The sequence below is a fragment of the Apus apus genome, chromosome 4 (assembly GCF_020740795.1).
Source record: "Apus apus isolate bApuApu2 chromosome 4, bApuApu2.pri.cur, whole genome shotgun sequence".
In the NCBI taxonomy this organism is placed as follows: domain Eukaryota; kingdom Metazoa; phylum Chordata; class Aves; order Apodiformes; family Apodidae; genus Apus; species Apus apus.
The window spans coordinates 77,305,558-77,319,327 of record NC_067285.1 but is presented as its reverse complement, the minus strand read 5'-3'; the positions used below and the strand labels follow the sequence as shown (position 1 = coordinate 77,319,327).

Sequence of the window (13,770 nt, the reverse complement as noted above, 5' to 3'; positions counted from 1 at the left end):
AAACTTCAAATAGAGAGCAGTTGATAGATTCTATTTTCTCCACAACCTGGCTTTCTCTGTATCACAAAACTGCACGTTTGCAAAATCTTTTTCTAGAAACACAGTCTCAAAAAAATCCGAACAACCTACCAACAGGAAAATTCACCCTACAGTTTTCTCTCCTAAATACATCTACAACAGAAAAAATTAGCTTTAGCTTTTGATTCACCTCCTTAGCTTGTCAGAGTCATTACTTTGGAAAAATCTGATCATTCCATTTGGCAGGGAAGGAAGGAGAAAAGAAGCTTAGTTTGTAATAATTAAAACTGGTGAGAACCCACATGTAGTGATGCTAGTGGTTGCAAGCTACATCTCACTGAAATGGGTTTGCCAGGTTATGATTGCTTCTTATGTCAGCTATTAATTCTTTGAACTCCCTCATAAGAGATTGCAAGAAATTTGCTACAGACTACCCAAATGGACTATCATTTAGCAGTACCGTTGAGCATATAAGTCTGACACATATATTAAAAGCAACAAGCAAACAAGTCAGTGCAGACAGTACAGAATCCACTGAAAAAGACCTTCCTGCACGTGCTCCTTCTTGTCTCTACTTCTTTCCTTCCTAGACGACCGGTGCACAAGACTTGTCAAATCTACCTGCAGATGAAGGAGCAGAAACATTAATGTGCAGTTATATGCATTTAGTAGCAGAGTACTGAAGGAGATGCTACTCTGCACTGAGAAATCCTCATGCATGCTGACACAGAAGAGGGAGCAGCCTGAGACCTGGGAACATCTGCTTGCAAGGATTACAGAACAGACTAGGGGTTTTGGGAGGGAGAAACTGACCGCTCTGGAGACCCGCTGAGTCAAGAAACTGGTTTGTGTGCATAATACTACCCAGAAGAAGTATTAGATGAGAGAGAAAGGCCAAGGCTGAGACCTATTGGAAAGGGTCCAAAGAAGGGCCACCAAGATGATCAAAGGCCTGGAGCACCTCTGCTATGAAGACAGGCTGAGAGACTCGGGGCTGTTCAGCCTAGAGAAGAGGAGGCTCTGGGGAGACCTTATAGCAGCCTTCCACTACCTGAAGGGCCTACAGAAAAGCTGGGGAAGGGCTTTTCATCAGAGAAGACAGTGATAGGACAAGGGGTAATGATTTTAAACTGAGAGAAGGGAGACTTAGGTTAGATATTAGGAAGAAATTCTTCACTATAAGGGTGGTAAGGAACTGGAATGGGTTGCCTGGGGAGGTTGATGATGCCCCATGCCTGGAGGTTTTTAAGGCCAGGTTGGACAAGGTTTTGTGCAACCTGGTCTAGTGGTAGGGTTCCCTGCTCATGACAGGGGGGTTGGAACTTGATTATCTTTGAGGTCCCTGCCAACCTTAAAGACTCTATGATTCTATTCTATGATTCTCTGAATACACAGATTTAAATTCTGATATATGGTTAATTTGGACTCAGTAATCTTGGAAGCCTTTTCCAGCCTAAATGATTCTATGATTCTCTGAAATAACAGGAAAAGACCTTTCCTTTTATTAATCACATTTTTCTACTTATGTACTCAATAAGAATTAACATAATCCTTCAGCAATTGCAATAAGAGATGTACTATGTCTTTGAATGATGATCATTGTATGACCAACCACATTCATGGGACAAGGGCTGTGTGCCACTCTCACTCAGTTAAGGTCCCAGCTACAATTCAGTATCATGCCTAGACAGAGGTTAAATAAAATCTTACATCATTTTGTGCCCATGTGCAAGACTGTGTAAAGCATATATTTATTGAACTATTTTCCTGTTTTTATGAGCTCCATTGAGGCTATTCCCACGGCGCAGAAATACAGAAGAAGGGAAATAGACCTTAAAAACAAGGATACAAAGACCTTGCAGGTAATATAAGAAAGTCTGTTAGGGCTGTCAATCTGGATTTTCTTCTGTGTTGAAAATTGTATCATCACAGAGCCATGAAAAATGAAACAGTTTCAAAGTGACAGGATATTAGATATTTCCAAACTAAATAAAACCTAATCTGTTAGGTATGATAGTTTTGTTCATTCTCAGACAGTGGAGATTTCCTGTAGTTCTTTAAAGTCATTTAACCCTTTCTCCTCTGACCTCTTCCACCCACAAGTCTTAAGTTTGTTTCCTCTGAACAGGGCATATAAACCCTGCACCAAGTGTAAGACCACACTAATGCACACTATAGACAGCTAATAAGAAGATTCAGGTTATTCAGCCTGAACACAGCTCTCCATCTATGTGATCAAGCACTTAATACCTTGGCTTAGTGCAAATCCTCTCATCTTCAGTTGCCCACCCTCAGAGGTGGGTTCACTGACGAGATGCTGGCTGATCAGAGGATCCTAACACATAGCTCTGAATTTGGCTATGTATCAGATACAACTGCTTTTTTACTCTCTGTGAGCCAGCTCTAGGCAGTTTCCCTCTTTGTATGTGAAGGCAGCTACCAAGGAAGCACATACATTCTCTGACAGAGAGAAGCAGAAGTCTTACTTGGACAACCAAAGTTGTTCATAGTGTCAGTAGGCTGTCTACTGCCTTTATGAAAATTCAAGGCACACCTGAATTAGACTTGCATTAGTTATGTGTCACAATGGCTAAGGTAAGGCCCTTGCAATAGAGAGTCTGAATATGGCCACCACTGGTGTTTAAATGAACTAATACAAATGTGCTTTCTTCATGTATCCTGATTGATACCACTTGTCTTGGGCCAAATAAATTCAGTCTCATACAAAGGACTTAATTTCATTCCTTTCAAATCTTGCAGTGACCAAATTCTGAAAGCTGAGTGCCTCTCTCTGCAGGAAAACACTTCAGAGAGATGATATAAACTATTTTAGTATGATACAGTCTTCTCTGTTCTTGTATCAATTGCTAAATAACAAAAAAGCTGAATAATATAATTTGATTACTATTAATTGTATTGGAGCTTGAACTCAATGAAATCAATGGCAGTTCATACTGTTCTTCCATTACTTCAGGTTCCTTGTAAACTCAGGAAAAGAAATCTCTCAAATTTAGATTTTTTTTTTTTTTTTTTACCGGAATAATACCTGAAATTCTGTGAAACAAACAAGAGTTCTTTATACCACCTTCCTCCCTCTCTCTCTCAGAGCTTTTTCACACATTTCAGACAGCATGTCATCCAATTTCTGAAGAACTGTACACCTTTAGATGCCAGAATCACATACCCCAAAATTGTTTTCTCCTACTCAGTCCCATGACTAATTTTATTATCTCTCCTTGTTGCTCAATGAACAACTTACAAAAAAGCAGAAGTATAGAAACAACATTTTCATATGTTTCATGTCTTGTTCACACAGAATTCTAAATACATCCTTGTTTAGACATATCCGGAAGTTATCAGGATGAAAACAAAAGTAGCAAGTGTTTAGTTTTATAGAGCTTAGTTAGACAAGTGACACAAAAAAGATTAGGGCTACATATAAACCAAAGTATATGGATTATGAGAGACACATAAGGTATCTAGATTTGTTAAATCAGCTACATGTTAGCAATATCCTAACAATATGTCATGACATAGTCAAACAAATTCAAGTAAAAGTAACTACCTTATCTTTAGTTTTGAGATTTGGCCAAGATGATAGTTTGCGAATTTATTTGGGAAAAACTCTCAATAACTACAAAACCATCAACAAATATTTAAGTTCAATGACCAGCTTCAAGTGGGCTGTGAGAATGAAAATATCTTTAAGTACAGGAGAAAAAAAAAAACACCTTATATATTTTCTATATATTTTCTCCTGCAATCTTGTGGCACTATCTGTTTCAAATCTTACCAATCTCTAAAAGCATAAACAAAAACAGAGTAACAGCCAGAGACACTAGAACAGTAATAGTTTAAAGAATACTGTAGTACTGTCTACTATTTATATAAGTAATAAAACCGTATCTTTCACACTGAACCAGTCATTAAAGCCACTCCTGCATTACTCAATACAGTGGTGAGACTCTTTAAAGCAAAATGCCAATTCTCCAGAACCTGTGGTCAGCGGCTGGCTTGAAAGGATGGCTACTTAAAAGATCTCACATTTGAGCTAGAGGTCTCGAAGACATAGATACTCTGACAAAGACAATACCTGGGAATCTCACAACTAAAGTGTTGCTTAAAACAGACTAGACAAGATTTTAGAATTCTCTGTATGGGAATAATTTTGACCAACAAATGATCTAGGTGTTTGTGATTATTAACAAATGCTTATTTTAACATTGTCTTTTCCCAAATATATATAAAGAAACTGCCCTTTTCCACAGAACTCCAAAAAATTCCTTCACGGAAGAAAAATTCAAATTATATTGAATTTCCTACAGCACAACGGCATTTTCTCACAGTTCCCAATTATTGTGTTGCTAATATTATTTCCAGAAGAAGCACCTCACACATAAAACCTATATACTACATATATATATTTAGAAGCAAGTGAACTCAAGTGCCCAAGTAAACATTTATCAATCAATGTCAGCAAAACTGTAATTCTAAAGAAACTCTCTGAATGAAATTATAATGTGGTGTGTAAAACAGAAAGCAACCTGTAATAAAAAGGCCTTTACATGTCCAGGGGACAACACATTCTGCCCATTTATTACCATAGGACACAGTCCAAGTCAGCTTGCCATGACAATAAAACAGGGAGGTAAGATTGTTTCATTGATGTGCTGTAATATTACATAAATTTCACTTTCAGAGTTAGGCAAGAGAAAGAAGCCAGTATGTAAACTCTACAGTGAGCTATAAGCAGTATACTTGGGGTAAAAGGAAGCCAAAGACCCTGTCACTAGATACAGAGAGTAAATGTATAATTCGTAATTAACAAGAAAGTACATAATTCTTTTCTTCACAGTGTTTATCAAATGAATCCATGAATCATTTGTTTGACAAGTGTGAGGAACCTGCCATGGCAAGAGTTGCCACAGGCAGTGACAAATAAAGAATAATGCTCGGGCAGGAGGTTTACAGGCCATCACTGCTATGACAAGTGATGATAAAGGGAAGCATTATGTCTCTTCTAGCAATAGACCGTAAACAAATTCTCCATTGTAATTGTTCTGTGTGGGCCTTTTCTGTCTTCATTTAAAATCTGGAGAAGTTTTTCTAAAATAATAGCAGAGACACAATTGCCTGGACATAATAATCAAAGATCTACTCAAGCAGAGTACCCAGTTACGTAATTTGGTGCCCAGATATAAATTGGAAATAGAGGTTCCGCTTTTTTTCAGGGAAAAAAAAACAAACAACCTAGTAGTAAAAAGCAGAACTGCAGTTCTCCCCTGTTGGGATGCATACAGGGAGTATTTCATTATCACACTGATAGCCCACGGCAACATGTACTGTGTGACATGCAATGTTCCTCCAAGGTTATTGAGAAGGTATTAAGAGAGATTTGAAAGATAATGTGAAAGCTAGAACTGGTCTTCAGGACTTGCTTGACTGAAGTATGGATGATGAAAGAGGGAGGAAAATACAAAGAAAATAAATCCTTTTGTTTAGCCCCTTTTCTGGACAGCCAGGAAGGTCCATCCCAAAGCTGGGCCTGTAATACAGCTTACCCTCTGCACCTCTTGTAGCCCCTCCAATTTCTGTCCTTATTAACTGACAGCCTCTGTTATAAAATCATTGATCTGCAAATCATCAAATAATTAAGAACAGCAACAGAGCCTGTTAAATGCCCTGATAAACAATCTGAACTAAATCTGTTTCTTTTTAACTTTAATTGGCTGAGTAGTATGTAACTTGAGCTGCCATTCCCAACACAAGACATGTAAAAATAGTTCAAGAAAAACTTACAGTAGTAGAAAATGTATGCTGGCCTCTCCTGTTACCACAGTACAGCCATATGAGAGGAAGCAATGTGGTTGGAAATGCTGGCTGGACACAGAAACATTCCAAAGGCCGTACCAAGTCAGCTGTCACTTTGTCTAGCCAAGTTGAAGACTCCAAGAAGGATAATTCCCCTGGTTACACCTCTGGGTAAGCTAATCAACTGTCGCATTACCCTTCTGGTGAATAACTTTTTCCCTAAAGTCCAGACTGAATCTTCCAAACTGCATCTTGGGCCTGTTGCCTCTTATTGCACCATCTGCCAGTACCAAGAGGGAGTTGGTTCTGCCATCTGTGCAATTCCCATTCCAGCTGCTGTGAGCAGCTATTAGATCAACACTTAGCTGCCGCTTTGCCAAACTTAACAAGCATAGGCTCCTCAGCCTCTTTGCAAAGGTCACTTTCTTTTGGTCCATGACAGTCTTACTAGTTCTCTGCTAAAGCAACTAGAGCTTTTGTAATCCTTTTTGAACTGCAAAGCCCAAAACTGGGTGCAGAATTACAGGTGTACATAGCACCAGCATCATAAAAGTAATTATTTAATTTTATCTGTTCCCTCTCATTCGCACATAGCCCAATTCAGTTTGCCTACCTGGTGATTAAAAGACCACTTTCTCTTGTGCACTATACTAGTAGGTATGTCAAACACATTCCTCATTTTAATATCATCCACAGACTTGCTGAGGGTACACTGCTTTATCATGCAGGTTATTGGTGAAGATAGTGACTAATATTGCCCCCGGTACTTACCTAAGATACTGTTTCAGTCTTCAAGCCATTGATAAACTACCATTTAAGTCCATTGACACAACCCATCTAACAGTCCTTTTGTGCAGCACATGCTTCCTCTGCCTATTGGTGAGAATGTTAGAGGGATTAAAACTTCTTAAAGTCAAGGCAAGTTACATTCATCACCCTTCCCTTGACCACCATCATCATAAAAGGCAAAAAGACTGTTCAAAAATGATTTACAGCTGATAAATATGTCATGACCATCCAATATGATTTTCTTGTCCTTCACATATTAGCAGATGGCTGGCACCATCCAACAAGAAGATATGCATCATGATGCTTCCAGACAGTGAGCTGAGCCATGTTGGTCTGCAGTTTTTAGATACACTTCCTTCTCTCTCTCAAAGATGTAAGTAGCACTGTTTTCTAGTTGGTTACCCCTTCTAGCTCACTGCCATTTCCAATGGTTGCCCAGTGTTTTGGTTATCTTCCATTGTGCCTTTACTTTTCACCTAGAAGACTGTGACAGTATGCTCTCTTCAGATACCCCCCACCTGTACTTTGCAAGATAAATATAATAATCACCTGAATTGGAATGTGATCAAGAAACTGAACAGCAGATTTAATGGGAGAGAGCTTTTATCACCCAAATGGGAAACAAAAGCTACACTGCTCTCTACTTGTGCTCCTGCAAACTGCATGGGCTGAGAGCACTAAAAGCACAGTGCTAGATCTTAAGGTTGAAAAGAACTTATAGAACCTATGTCAAATGGCACTTTGCAGAACATTTTGCTCCCTAGAATAGCTTCACTGCTGCAGCAACAGGGCTCATAGAAGAACGTTTAACCAAATTGTGAATTTGGTAACAAGAATTTGTTACCAGTACCATCCTGTTAGTCCTGAACCTCATGGGACCTGCCTGCACAAGCACACTCAGGGAGTTACTGCCCACTTGTAAGACGAGATGGAAGGCAGAAGAGGTCACAAAAACTTTTATGATAGTAATTATCATTGTTATTATTATTTCAGCAAAGACTTTATCGTGGATGAACAATACGCTTTGGCACTTTCTTACACCACTAATTCAACAAATGTAATTGTGGCTACAGCTCAAATGAGAATATAGGCAACTGGATGAGTTATCAGGGAGACATCTAAGTATACGGTAAGATAACAAAGAAATGTACAGCTGCCTTTACAGATATTTTCTGGACACAATTACATAGTACAGACCTGTCAGAAGGGTGACCTTGCTGCATTAAAATTTGGTTCTTTTTAAGGTCTGTTTGCTACACAGGTATTTATACAGTAACTTGTCCCCAAGGGAAGCATGTTGTGAGGTTTCTTCTAGGTTGCAAGGCCAATTATGAGAATGCTATTTTGAAGTGAATCCAGGAAAGCGTAGCTTTCCTTGAGATCAATACATGACCCACAAATGTCATCTTCATTTTCAGAGTCACACTTTTGCAGCCTGACAATATTAATCGTTAAAAATCAGAAACAGTGACATCTCAAGGAAGACTTTTTTTTGAAACATACTCTAACACTGCAAACAGTCTTGCAGATTTTCAGACCTGTCTTTACACTGACATTTTCTCTGTTTTGCCTGAAACTGTCTTTGGCATATTTATAGTTCTTCCTCCAAAATATATCACTGACTTTTACAGTAGGTGCTGTATTCAGATAAGTTTTCTCACATACTGTTCTCTTTTTAACCTCTCAAATGCCAAGAACAGATTGTACAGAGAACTGGTGAAACACTGCTGGGAGGGTGGCACTGACCTTGTAGTTGCAGAGACAGTAACACTGGTTCTTAGGAAGTGGGGAAATAGAAGTCATACAACTTGTGTAATTCCTTTTAAAGTAGCATGAAATTCTGGTGCAGCTCCCTACACCCAACATTTTTATTTCCACTGACACTGTAACTCATTGCAAACCTTAGGCTTACGAACCTAAAGATATTAGAATATGGCCATCTCCTAACAGAATGCTTGAATAACTTTCTGCATAACTGAAGATCCTATGCTTCTTTAGTTCTTGTCTATTCTATGTACTAATCATCCGGGGTCAGGTCCTACACACAGCTTGCAATTAATCTTTTTCTGCAATAATTCAGTGGGTGTTTTTTCCGAGTGCATGTTCTTGTAAATAAGAGGAGTCATTGAAAAATGCTTTGAAACTTAGATTTCAAAACAGAAGAGTTTGGGCAATACCTTATTCTCCTTGAAATTTGGTATTTTAAGAAGCTGCACTTCCAAGTTTTGTATCAACATCTCTCTTATTTTAAAATGCCTTCTTTGACATAGGATTTGGAGTTCTGAGGAACCAAGTCTCTACTATGGAGTGATGAATTTACCTAAGCTCTGCATACTGCAGCAGGACAGAACATGCAGATACTCATGAGATTTCTCTAACCTATTGAAAGAGGCTTTAAATTCCTCATAGTGCAAATGTAGGACTAAGTATGTAGCTGTAAATGTTTAAATGTCGTTTGTATTTCCTGAATTTCATTTCCTACAACACAGCATCTGGCATTACTAGACTTTTCACAGTTGGAATGCCAGCTTTTATATGCTTCAAGAATACTTATCGTTCAAGCACGTATTCAGGTTCTTCTCTTGATTGCTGCATTCCATCATCCAAATATTTTAATTTTTTAGTTGCTATTTCAAGAGTTTTGTCTTTTTCAACTTTCTCCAAAGTTTCCCTTCTTCTGAAACTTCAATATAAAAAAGATTTGTCTTTACTAAGTTAGAACTGTAGTTCTCGAATTGGTTTTACTCATTTATTTGCAAGTTAGCCATGTTCTTGGTATAACCTTTGCAGTCATTGCTGTGTCAAGGAGTGCAGTGAAAAAAGATAGAGTTAATATTGCTGAAGAGGTTTTCAGAAAGCTGCAGTCTATGGGAATTCTCCGACAACTTACTGGCACAGAAAAGTAATCTATTTGAGTCATGTTTTTGAGATTACGTCAGGAGTATTTTTTTTCTTGTGGATTTGTTTGTTTGTTTTCCTTTCATTATTTGCAACAAACAGTTTGCTTTCAGAATTAGGTGTATAGAAATCTTATAGCAAAAGAACTAGACTGCTGTTTGGGTTACACACTTTGGAGCATGAGAATGGATTATCAAAAAGTAAACGATTCTCTATTCATAGACTGATCTGCTATGATGATGTTCCTCTACATAATGAGGCAAACACTGATGCATAATTAGGCATCTCCTAACATCAGTATGAGCTATTAATCAAACAGTAACACCATGGTTTTTCATGGATAGATGATTGGCTTTTCACTTTTTATTTAAAACAAGAACAAATAAATGAACTGCTGCATAAATCAAGCTTTGCAAAAGGAGACATCAAGTGCTTTCTTTTCTTTGTTATCTTTTTTCCTCCATTTGTTTTGTACAATGAATCAACCTGTCTTCTCCTGTCTCTCAGATGTCACAACTGCTCTGCAGTATGACCAATTCTCTTCACATTCTCTTTAGTCCAGCAGGTTCCCTCATTAAGAATGTGAATTTAAGAAACAGGAAGACATTATGAATATTAAATGAACAGCTAAGTTCCAAAGTATAAATAAATAAATACTAGATTGACTATTAACTAGCAGATCCAAGCTCATAACAGCTTTCATACGATGACAATGGTATCAGGCTCAGACTATGCCCATACATTTCTGTATAGTTTATTTAGAACACTTGTCCACCACCTTCTGTCCCTCAAAACTGCTGTCCTGCAATGTCAAAAGACAGAGGATGTGAGGTAGGACAAAATCTAGCATTTTTTACTTTATATCTTAACAAAGTTTACAGTAACACTGTTATCTCTGGGCACCAAGGAATAAGGCTGCCATGGACTGTTCTAAAACCCTCTGGAAAGCAGAGCCTTAGGCTTGTTCTATCTCCACATGGTCAGCCACCCGAGCACGGATCCAAACACAAGGATTTGTTACATCTGGCCTTTACTTGTACAAACACAGCCTCCTCCTAGCGATCTTTTCAAATCTTTCATAAGTAATGCATTAACGGATTAGCAGATATATAGTGAAAAATAAATAATTGCCATAAATACGTCTTATTGCTCTTGGAAGATGTAAACCTATTTCAACCTGATCATATCTGCTTTACAGCATTTTACTGATCCTTAAAGTTGGTCAAAGTGCTGTACTTCCAAACACAATGTTCACACCATAATTACTGTTAAAACAGATTACAGATTCGATAAGTTTGTACTTCAGATTTCCTTAATATATGAAAAATAGCTTTGACCAAACTGGCATGTAAATCTGTAATAGAAATGCCTGATTTAAGAAATATATGAACAGAAAAACAAAAGACTGTCTTATTTCCATTTTAAAGCACTTTTACCTAAAGTATTCCGCAGACTGTCAATATCTTAGCTGATCCAAGCAGTTCCACTCATCTGAGCAGAACTACATCTCCCCCTTAACATCTTTTTACTGAACTGAAAGTGTTGTGGTTCACACATAGCGTGTTCCTTACACTTGCCCCCGGTTTTGTGCTGGTGTGAGGTTTCCCACCTTTAGCAGAGAAAGTCTTTTTAAAAAAGGTGTAACTAAAAGGAGTGGAAAAGTCACTGCCAGTCGCTGCAAGCATTTATTATTTTTAATCAATGTGTTATCTGCCCTCTAAGCTGAAAACCAGTCATGTGAAGATCTATTGTTGTAAGCATGCCAGTGCAACACACAAAAAAAATCAAGACAGAAAATATTCTCCCTGGGAAAACTTTTCATTGTGTGAGTCACAGATCAAGAGATGCACTGTATTACAAGAACCTTCTCCAACTAATTTGAACCACAAGGGCAGGTGTCCCATTCCAATAGTCAACTCACTAATCTCTATGGCAGCTCCAGCAATGGCTTGCCTTGGAAAAGCTCAAGTAATTTTGCATTTTACCAGTAGCCTGACCTGCGGAGTTGGTATTTTTTCTGCGGAAATGTTGCCATAATTTATGCCAATTTTTGTTGGGTTTTGTTCAATTTTTAGTAACTTATTCCTCAAGGTTTGTTTTTCCCTCTTCTTTTAAGAGCATCACTTAGACCCAAGTAAAATAGGTAGAAACTACAAAGAACAGGAATAGGTAAAAGCAGGTACAAGCAAACATAGAAACAGTGCCACCAGTGACCCAAATACCAGATTTGTAACTGTTCTCATTTAGTGGATTTACTTCTAGAAATGATTAAGAAATTGCAAAATTTTAAATTTCAAATTTTACTCAATTTGCTGATTAACTAAGACATTCCTAGAGTCACTTATCAGCTGAAGGGGCAGATGCTTGTCAGGTTCTGGAAAGTAAACTGTGACAGTGCTTATAGAACAAGGAACATGTTTAGTTTAATTTCAAAGCAACCTGAGAGCAAGAGATCTGAATTATTTTCTAGAGCTATGTTCCTGTGTTCATATTTTCTATGAAACCAGTACAGGTTGGGGGCTGACCTGCTGGAGAGCAGTGTAGGGGAAAGGGACCTGGGGGTCCTGGTGGACAGGAGGATGACCATGAGCCAGCAGTGTGCCCTTGTGGCCAAAAAGGCCAATGGCATCCTGGGGTGCATTAGAAAGGGTGTGGTTAGTTGGTCAAGAAAGCTACACCTGCCTTGGTGAGGCTGCATCTGGAATATTGTGTCCAGTTCTGGGCCCCTCAGGAAGCACAGGGAACTGCTTGAAAGAGTCCAGCACAGAGCCACAAAGATGATGAAGGGAGTGGAACATCTTCCTTATGAGTACAGCCTGAGGGAGCTGGGTCTTTAGCTTGGAGAAGAGGAGACTGAGGGGCGACCTCATCAATGTTTACAAATATGTAAAGGGCAAGTGTCAGGACGATGGAGCCAGGCTTTTTTCAGAGATGTCCAGTGACTGGACAAGGGGCGCAAACTGGAGCATAGGAGGTTCCAAGTAAACATCAGAAAAAACTTCTTCACTGTGAGAGTGACAGAGCACTGGAACAGGCTGCCCAGAGAGGTTGTAGAGTCTCCTTCACTGGAGACATTCAAAACCTGCCTGGACAAGTTTCTGCGTGATGTGCTCTAGGTGATCCTGCTCTGGCAGGGGGGTTGGACTTGATGATCTTTCGATGTCCCTTTCAACCCCTAGGATTCTGTAATTCTGTGAAGGAACACCTGGATGTGTTTAGAAGAAGGAAAAACATGCTACCTGGTTTCTTTCACTGATACATGCTTCACTTTACCCTCTTATCCTCCTCTCAATGATAAGAGACTCCCTTTAACAGGAAATTTCCCTCAGTACAAGGGTAATGTACTCCCTTTATTAAGATTACCAGTTAATTTTAAAAAGCAAGAGTTTTACTCAAGTGTAAATTTCATTTTCAAGGGAATTAAGGATTGAAGGGCTCATTTATATTGTAGATCTGTGGGCCACCCAGTTTGGCATTGCCAAGTGCTAGCAATAGGTGTCCATGGCCTTGGGAGGTTGTTTTTGATTCTCTGTGCGGTATGAGGAGGGACAACAAACACCCTCAGAAGGTTTTAATAAGACAACACTTTACTCAAAACCCCAAAAACATAAAAGGAACACAGCTGGCAAAGGGCACAGAACAACAACAATCACAATGAAGGGTACAGCAACATTTCCCTCAGATAAACTCTAAAAGATTAAAAAATAGACTGGCAAAACTTACCCTGGTGTTACTTATAACCTATGATAGCCCATAGTGAAGGTGGAAAAGAAAGGGAAAACCACGGGGCACGTGGGAAAGAGAAGGATTAGAGAAAAAGAGAGAGAGTGAGAGAGAGAGAGAGATCACGACTCCACGGATCCTGCACTGGTGGGTCTTCCCGGTTATGATCCTGAGGTGGTCGGCAAGAGAAAGGGACAGAGAAGGAGAGAGGAGAAAGAGTGAGAGAGAAGAGTTGAGAAGGGGAAGTTCAGGTACTCAGTCTCTTTTAAATTTAACCTACTACCTCTCCAAGCCAGTGGAGGAGCATAAGCATGTGTGAGAAACAATCTTCTCCTGTCCCTAGAGATAGAGGGGCACCACCTGATGCAACATGCTGCCCCTGCTCCACAGGTTTCCCACCACAGCATGTTTGAGACATTAACCCATGGAAGGCCAGTACCGGGATAGGCCACAGTTTTTATAAAAAAAATTAAACACATCAGGACAAAAGACTTGTTTTGTTGTGCATTGAACCTACTGTATCTTGATTTG

General features: G+C 39.0%; 1 protein-coding gene across 1 annotated transcript in view; it reads right to left on the bottom strand.

Moving 5' to 3' along the window:
* GALNTL6 (polypeptide N-acetylgalactosaminyltransferase like 6) overlaps positions 1–13,770 on the bottom strand; it is a 461,920-nt gene that overhangs the window by 93,977 nt on the left and 354,173 nt on the right. The gene's annotated exons all lie outside the window — the stretch shown is intronic.